Raw genomic sequence first — 8,877 nt, forward strand, 5'->3', positions numbered from 1 at the left:
TTCTCACAAATGACCTATTCCGACAATTTCATTTTGATCTCACACACACTTTTTAAAATAAAATTCGAAGTTGGATAACTAGTCCCACTAAACAACAAAGTGACCTCGTAAACTACTTTCAACCTCTCACGTTTGTCTATGGCCATGTTTCAATCATCATCATTTGGGCAACGTTTGTATTGGGGATCCTTGAGTCTTAAACGGCCAAAACCACTCCTATATTTTATGGCGGTTAAAAGCATCAAATAGGTCGAATTCCACCTAGTGGGACAGTCAAAAGACAACTTTTTACCACAAAAAACTCCCAATTGGCGAGCTGCATCTTCAAATTTGTCCTCTCTTTTTGGAGTTGCTGTCCAATAAGCAACACTATCTCTAACCTTCTCAATCGAAAACTTAATGACATCTACACTATCCTTCACAATCAAGTTAATAATATGGGCAGCACATCGCACATGAAAGAAACGCTTAAACCATAGATGATCACTTCCAAATTTTTCTAACAAAAGATTAATCATTGCATCATTGGTAGAACAATTGTCAACTGTCAAAGTAGATAACTTTCTATCAATATTCCACTCCAAAAACGTATCCATCAGAACCTCAGACAATACCTCCGTCGTGTGTAGACAAGGCACATATGCAAACCTAAATAGAACAATTACTATAATTATTGAAAGAAGTAGAATATATTTATAAAATTTCAAGACTCAAAAAGTAGCATAAAATTAATGTACGAACTGTAACCAACATTAAGAAATTTATTACCTAGGAATGGGGCTTTGCAATTTCCAAGAATCATCGATAAAATGTGTCGTGATGACCACAAAGCCTCTTTTTTGATTGCTAGTTGTCCACATGTCCGTTGTGAATGAAACTCTACTTTGGTTTCTTTCCAAAAGCCTCATTGTCTTCATCCTCTCAACTTCATATATCATCAAAATATCTTTTTTGATAGTATTTAGACAAACCACATGAAACAAAGGTTGTAGAGCATAACAAAATCTCTTAAACCCAAGATGTTTCACTATGCTAAGAGGGTATTCATGCATTATTATCATGTGAGCTAGTTGCTTTCTAGCATGATCTGGATTGAAGGCATAAGCTTGGAGTGTGCTACTTTTTTCTGCCCCCATCATAACACTAGGTGTTAAAAAAGTTTGCTTATCATCAACCATTTTTTTTTTAAACAAGAATTCTGAGTGATCTTTCAAATGTGTTGTTCCACTCTTAGATTCCGCAGTTAACTTTTTATTACAATATAAACGCCTTGCTTTATATTGCGTCTTACCCCACACTGTAACTTTGATCTTTTGAAAATTCTGCCATTGGGTACTCCTTAAGTTAGTTGTATCCACCACTTCATCACCTTTAGAGTTATACTCAACTTGACCAGTAATAGGATTTGACGACTCAGTTTCAGTTTCTTCTAGTTCTGTTTCTGCTTGTGAGCTACCAAGAGTTGGTGGTCGCATTTCATTCGATTCCACTTGAGTTGACAGTGAGCGAGTTTCCCAAAGTGGTAAACTGTGTTCAAAATAAAAAAAATGCATTAAGAAAAGGTGAAACAAAAATACACAGAAAAGAAAAAAATGTGAAACAAAAATACACAGAAAAGGAAAAAAGGTGAAACAAAAATACACGGAAAAGGAAAAAAGATGAAACAAAAATACACAGAAGATGCTCAAATTTGAAAAAAAAACCTTGAACCTTCATTCAATATCAACCACATTCGTTGGTAATAAAATCAGACTACAAGATGAGATACATTACATTTAGATTCACGCCCAATACTTGTTCTCTAATCCATCTCACATCAGTTCAAAAATTATATTTAACACCATGCCATAACTTCTCACAATTCTCCACAACCATCTCACTCACTGTCCACTATCCACAAAGAGGGAAATTTATGAACTTATTGTGTCTTGTTGGTTGTAATTAATAGTATGAAAGAAGATAGATTTATGTTCTTTCCATCATTTCCAGTTACCATCAAAATTCAAACCACATGGGAAAATAAACTGAGCATCTGACATAAAGCAAAATAACAAATGGGTAAACCCTAGAACCACATAAAGTTCTAAAAATTCAAATCAGGAAAAGAAATAACCATGAGGGTTTGACAATGATGAATGGAGTATTACTGTAACTACAAGAGATACCTTGACGATGGAGGAAATCTTAAGTGTGTCGATTTCTTCTCCATAACAGCAAACCGTTCGAATTCAAAGAGAACAACTTTAGTCTGAAGACTGGTGAAGCCTGGAACAAGAACACGAGAGAGAGAGAGAGAGAGAGAGAGAGAGAGAGAGAGAGAGGGAGATGGGTATCATCACAAGTCCAAAATACCAGTTCTTGTGTGCTCTTCTGTTTCTCCTTTCACTTCAAACCAAAGTTTTCAGCACCCAATACTAGGTTGGAAGGCTTACCCCCTGGGGTTGGATTTCTGTATCAATGTTCAATCAAGAATCAAGACTCAGGAGAGAGAGAGAGAGAGAGAGAGAGAGAGAGAGAGAGAGAGAGAGAGAGAGAGAGAGAGAGAGAGAGAGAGAGAGAGATTACCAGGGTAGAGAGGAGTAGATTGGAAGTCTGGAACTGGATGGAGATTGGAGACGTAAGTCTCTAGAGTGGCGACTGGGAAGTGGGAACCCTAACTTATGTATATATAATTATATATAGTAGGCTAATGGGGCGGGACGGGGATGGGGATGGGGCGGGTACTAACTCATATCCACCTCCTACCCGTTTCCCACTTTTTAAAAAAAATTATCCTCATACCCTACCCGATCCCCAAATAATCCCCGAATCCCCTACCCATTTGGGTTGGGTTGGGTTGGGTTGGGGGGGGGGGAACGGATCGGGTTGGGTCGGGTTGTGCGAATTTGCCATCCCTAGACCCGGTTTAATGCAAATTTTACATTTTAATACTAATACTATTACATAGCACCCACAAATTTAATGTTCATGTACAACACATTAAACTTAATTACAAAGTCACATACTTAAAATGTTAGATGTCACAAATATATTACATTGGGAGTTCTTCAAATTGTGTTCACATATTACATTTAATGACTCGTCTTGGATTGCATATGCTTTTTACAAAAAAAGAACCAACCACTAGCATATACCGTTTCAAGTCAAAGCATCAGGTTCAATTACATTGTCTTTTTACAAAAAGGAACCACATACTAGTCACACTTCCTAGAGTTCTAAAACAAAACATTTAACCACTCCTTGAATGGGGCAGTCTCAAATACTTAGTTCCAGGCCTACTATGGGTCCCCATGATAGCAAGAAGAATAACAACCAAAATGGTCCAGGCAACCCACGCTACCCACATCAGTCCATTGCTTTTCCTCACGTTTGCCTCCAATTCCTTGTTCTTTTTCTCACATTTTTCGATCTTCCTCCCATATTTTTTGTTCTTTTTCTCACATTCTTCGATATTCCTCCCATATTCCTTACATTTTTCCTCCTGTTCCTTACACTTCATCTCAATTTCTTCCATCTTCGTCTCATATTCCACAATACGCTGTTTGAGTGACCTTATGTCCCTCTGCGATAGGAGAACCAATTTCTCTTGCTCACCAATGGGACAATCCAACCATTCAAAGTAATCACAGTGTGCACCACCAATTTTTGGCGTATTGGGATACCAATAAGGGCACCCGAAGAACCTTCTACTTGGATTCTTATCTATCCACAAGGTGTGCAAGACCGCTTGCTTACTGTACTTGCAAATTCGTATCTTCACAAGACTTCCAGTCGTTCCACTGCTTGAATTAGATTCCATGCCTCCTCTAACCAAACCAAAATATGTAACTATCATATAACATAAATAACAAGTGCATCGAGTATGTGACTTTGTTTCCATGATTATAAGAATTACATTATACGAGATGGTTGAAATAAAACATGAGTTGTCTCATTCTTTTAGAGTCCAAACATACACTAAAGAAGCTCATTTAACTTACAAGACTTGTTTGCCAAAGTTAATCGAAATTCTAACAGGACAGCAGTGCCAAGTGAAATATTTATATGGACTAAATTACATGTTCTGTAGAAACCAAGTCATGTAATCAAACAAACCAAACAATCAACAAAAATGGAAACAACAAAGGGACAACAAACTGATCCAACCAACAATCTACCAGTACAACTGTTGTAGGTAAACATCAGTCACATGCCAAACAAGAGTAAGCCAATAATCACCAATGCGAGCCAAATCTTGTGTAAAACAACGAAAAACTAGGGTTCAATGGTCCACATTTGCTCTATCAATGAATTTATATGCTAAATACTCCCTCCGTCCCAAAATGCTTGTCCGGTCCGTAAAATGGAGTGTTAAAATAAATACAAATTTTTCAAGAAAAAATTCAAACTTTTTTCACAAATTAAAAATACTCATTGATATCTAGTAAGTTGTTAAAAAACTTTTGATTTTTTCTTGCAAAAATTGTATTATTTTTAACAATTCATTTTGCGGACCGGATAAGGATTTTGGGACGGAGGGAGTAAGAACAACCACAAACAAAATTGGAAAGTTATAGCTACTTAACCCATCTTCGACTTGGACACAACGAGTGTGTCTTTTCTGTGTGTGTGTGTGTGTGTGTGTGTGAGAGAGAGAGAGAGAGAGAGAGAGAGAGAGAGAGAGAGATACCAGAGTGAGAGTACGAGTGAGAGAGGAGTCGGTTGGTGTGAGGAGTCGAGAGACTGAGTGGGAGATCGCCGTTGCCTGATGTGTGGAAAGAATGGGAGATTGGGGGAGCAATGAATTTTAGGGTTTATAAGTGATATATAAAGGAGGGTAAAATAGACATTTCAAGTTGGCACACTATGTATTTGTCAATATTTTCTCTCCTATCATAAGAGTAGTAGTTTCAACACTGCAAACCATGCTTTTGGGATTAATCCTGATAAACACTTCTGACCCGTAATTTTCCCGTGTGAATTTCTCTTGCATAACTTCTAGGGATTGAAGTGAACATCTAATTCGTTATCAAAACACCATGTATTCTAAGTCTAAGCAGCGTCAACCAACAACATCTGGGAACTTTGAAATAGGGAGTTTTTCGCCGATCTATTCAAATGTTGGAAACGAATTGGAAAAATAACCATGTTTTGAAACGTTTGTAAAAATAGTCCATCGCATATTACCGAAGTGCGTGATGGCATTTTATGAAGCTCGCATGGCAACAAAATCCACGCAAGCAAGTAACGCATTTTCAAAATGCGTATTGGGAAAGGGGAAAAAAAAAAGATAACGCGCATCACGAAGATGCATTATACAGCTACCTAGAAAACGTCCACAGCTGTAGCCCTGCAACTCCGACGTACTTCGGTCCAAATTCTCTATTTCATCCTCTTTCTATTCTTACCAATTAAAAAATAGTATAAAATGAGATCAAGTCTTAAAACAGAATAAATTGGGTTTTTTTTTTTTTTGGACTATTTTCTAGTACTATTACAATTTGTGTATTCAACAAATTTCACCACTCCCTCACATATGTATGGGCTCACACATTTAATTAGATGTGGGCTCCACGCATATGCGAGAGCGAGTGGTGGAGATGAGTATCCCTAGCATTATTATTGTGCATTTTCCCTCAAACCGTATCTCTCAATAAAAAATTCACATTCCACTACCTATTTGAAACAGTAGCGCAAAAAAAAAAATTCAATTGTGCCTAGAAGAAACTGTGCCGAAGAGCGAGGGGGTGTACGGTCGACAATGGAAGGCGAGAAATGGTTTTTTTGGGGCTTTCAACATTGCTGGATTGGGCGGAGAAGATTGAACAAGAAAAAGAAGGGTTAGAAGAGTAAGGGCATCCACACTAGGCTCGTTTCTCCTTATGTAAAACTATAATAACGAGTAAAAAGGAGAAAAAAGTGATGCATCAGTCTCGTTTATTCATGAGTTAGAAAAACGAACGCTACAGTTGCTCGGCTCTAGTAGTGAGCAACTGTTCATAGGATAACCAATATTTTATTATACTTTAAAGTGTTTGTCTTTGTTTCTCCACATGGCTTTGGCCCCACTTTTTTCTCAAGCACAAAAAGTATTATTAGATTATTGAAATATAAATAAAATAATGGATTTGATGTTAAAATAAAGAGTCTGATGCAGTATGCATTTTAAAAGTGACTAGCTAAAGTAATAAAGTGGTCTTTTAAGGTATAATTTGGTCTTTAAAGAGTCTTATGCGGATACTCTAAGAATGTACAGAAGACGAGATTGGGGTTGGGGTTTGCGGCCGGCGACGACGAAGAAACTTTGATAGTAAAAGCTTCGGAGTGGCCATTAACGGTCCTTTTGCAAAGAACTTCACATTTATTATTATACAGTACTATTTTTTACAGTATATAATACTGTAACGGACTACCCAGTTTTGTAGAAACATTTAATGGACCAGTGTCACGCATGATTTTCAAAAGAGAGTTGCTACATACATTATATCATTCACTATTTTTTTGTGGGGCTCATTTTGGATTTCAAAAAAATATAAAAAAGATTAAAATAATTTTTTATGGGGTTTGTAAAAAATTAGCTCCAACGGATATCAATAAGTATTATTTCTGGATTCTTAGGGGCGAAATTGCACAATTGAGCAGTTTTGCCCTACGAATCCAAATATAATATTTACCGTCATTCGTTGAAGCTATTTTTTTACAAAGCTCTATAAAATGTTATTTTTAAATTTATGATAATTTTTATGTATTTTTGTGGAACCAGGAGTGGGCCCTACAAAAAATGTAATGAAAGAAGGTAGTGTCTAGGCTTTTTGTTTTCTTTCAAAAAGGGAGAAACACGGAGCCTCCATGAACAACCTGTTCATGGAGTGGTGCAATCACGGCCGTTCATTCGTGCAATTAATGATTGAGGTTCGTTTTCAATTTTGATCGGTAAAAAAATTTACCGATTAAAATTGATATTCAATCTGGACCACCCAAAAACACTTTGAACGCGCATGATTATACTCCACAACTCTTAGTTCACGGAGCCCTTAGTAAAAAAGATTTTCTACAAAAGAGGAATGCTAATTTTGGATTAGAAAGTCAACTTGCACAGCACATGTGCACAGCAATCAGAGCCCACTTTAGATCTCACACAGACGATCCAAGTTGTAAAATATTTTTTTGAAGGTTCTCACGAAAACATCAGTTCAATCTAATACTTATAAATACTCGATCCAATCATAACGTTTCAAGATCCTGAAAATTAAATGAAAAGTTAGATTATTAGATCAAACACCTATAGGTATCGGATTGAGCTAATTTTGAGAGAGGCCTTCGAAAAAATATTTTACGTCTAATAAACGGCTCGAATCGCTTGTGTGGGACTAGAACCCAAAATGGGCCATATTCCGCAATCTGTGCAAGATCACCATGCACATTTGCTGTGCAAGTAGTCAGGTTCATTTTGGATACAGTTGTGTTTGAGTCGAACAATTTCTGAACACAACTAGACTGGATACAATTGTAGCCGGAGCTATATTTTAAAAGTGTGCGTAGTATTTTTGTTTTCAAAGTAACCTCCCGAAAAAGAAGTTTTACCACTTTTTAATCACCACAAAACAAAACTGTGAATTTTATTTTTTTATCAGCAACAATTTGTGAAATCAAATCTCATTCCAACTTCCATTCCCTATAATTCGCTCAACTCCCCACTCTCCACGTGCACATTCCATGTATTCACACCTCCACACAGGGATTGTGTGGTGGGGTCCACATCATTTTAACCAATAAGATGCAGGATAATGTTAAGAGGGTGAACAAAACTCAACTCGATTGTGTGTCCCACAGACCTAGTAGAAGTTGAATAACACACACCAAGAGAATAACGATAGCAGTTTTTTTTTTTTCCCCTCGAGAAAAAATCACAAAAAGTCTATCCACACAAATAATCTCTGCATAGATTGTACATAGATTTTGTTGTAGGGCCCATCACAAATCTCACACAAACAATCTGAGTCGTTCATTAAATGTAAATTCCTTTTTCAAGGATCTTCGTGAAAAATCAGCTCAGCTTCCTAGCTGTCTTTTGTTGCTTGATTTTTGTTTTTTGTTTTTTTCTTCTGATAAGAAGCTGTATTTCGATTGTACTATTGAACCTCAGCAATTTAAACCCCAGCTCCAGTAGGTAGAACACACAAAAATACTTATGGTAATATATTGGGCAAATTGTGCTTATTTCTACTACCTTATTAGATTGTTCTTCTAGAGCTTGGCTTGATTATTTGAGCTCGTCTAGCTCAAGTTCAATTGGTTTTGAACAAGCTGAACTCGAATCCTTCGAACTCTGTTCGTTTGCAATTCTAATAGTCCTAATAGAGACCTGTAAAATGAATACCTAACTAGAAAATGATCCTGAGGTATAAAAAAAAAAAAACAAAGAAAATGACCATGGTGGGCACCACTTACCTGTCACATGAGAAGTTCTTGCACCTTTTTTTGTGCTAGAAGAGCAAAAAACACATTATAGGGAAATTCACTTCACCGTTCATAAAACAGTGTCGCGCCAGTTTCCGATCACAAATCATTAAATCTCAAGCCTCTGCATGTCGTGGTTAAGCAACAAGGAAAAGAGAGGACAGAGGCTTCAATAACGGAGATCAAAAAAGTTTCATCTACGGATTGTATCACAATAGCATCTTGTGGTATCAAACGTTTAGAATCACAGCATGCATCGACTCTAAAGTATGTCGGGTCACCCTTTTAAGCTTTCAGTGAAAAAGAGTATCTTCGAAAAAGAATGATTGCCTAGATACCGCTTTGTTGAAGCCCAAAAATTACTGGGATTCACACATTATTGTTCTGCCAAAGTCATCGGATTATAGGCTGTTATTTTAGCTTCTAGGAATTTATAGA

Source organism: Rhododendron vialii, chromosome 10a, assembly GCF_030253575.1.
Source record: "Rhododendron vialii isolate Sample 1 chromosome 10a, ASM3025357v1".
Lineage (NCBI taxonomy): Eukaryota > Viridiplantae > Streptophyta > Magnoliopsida > Ericales > Ericaceae > Rhododendron > Rhododendron vialii.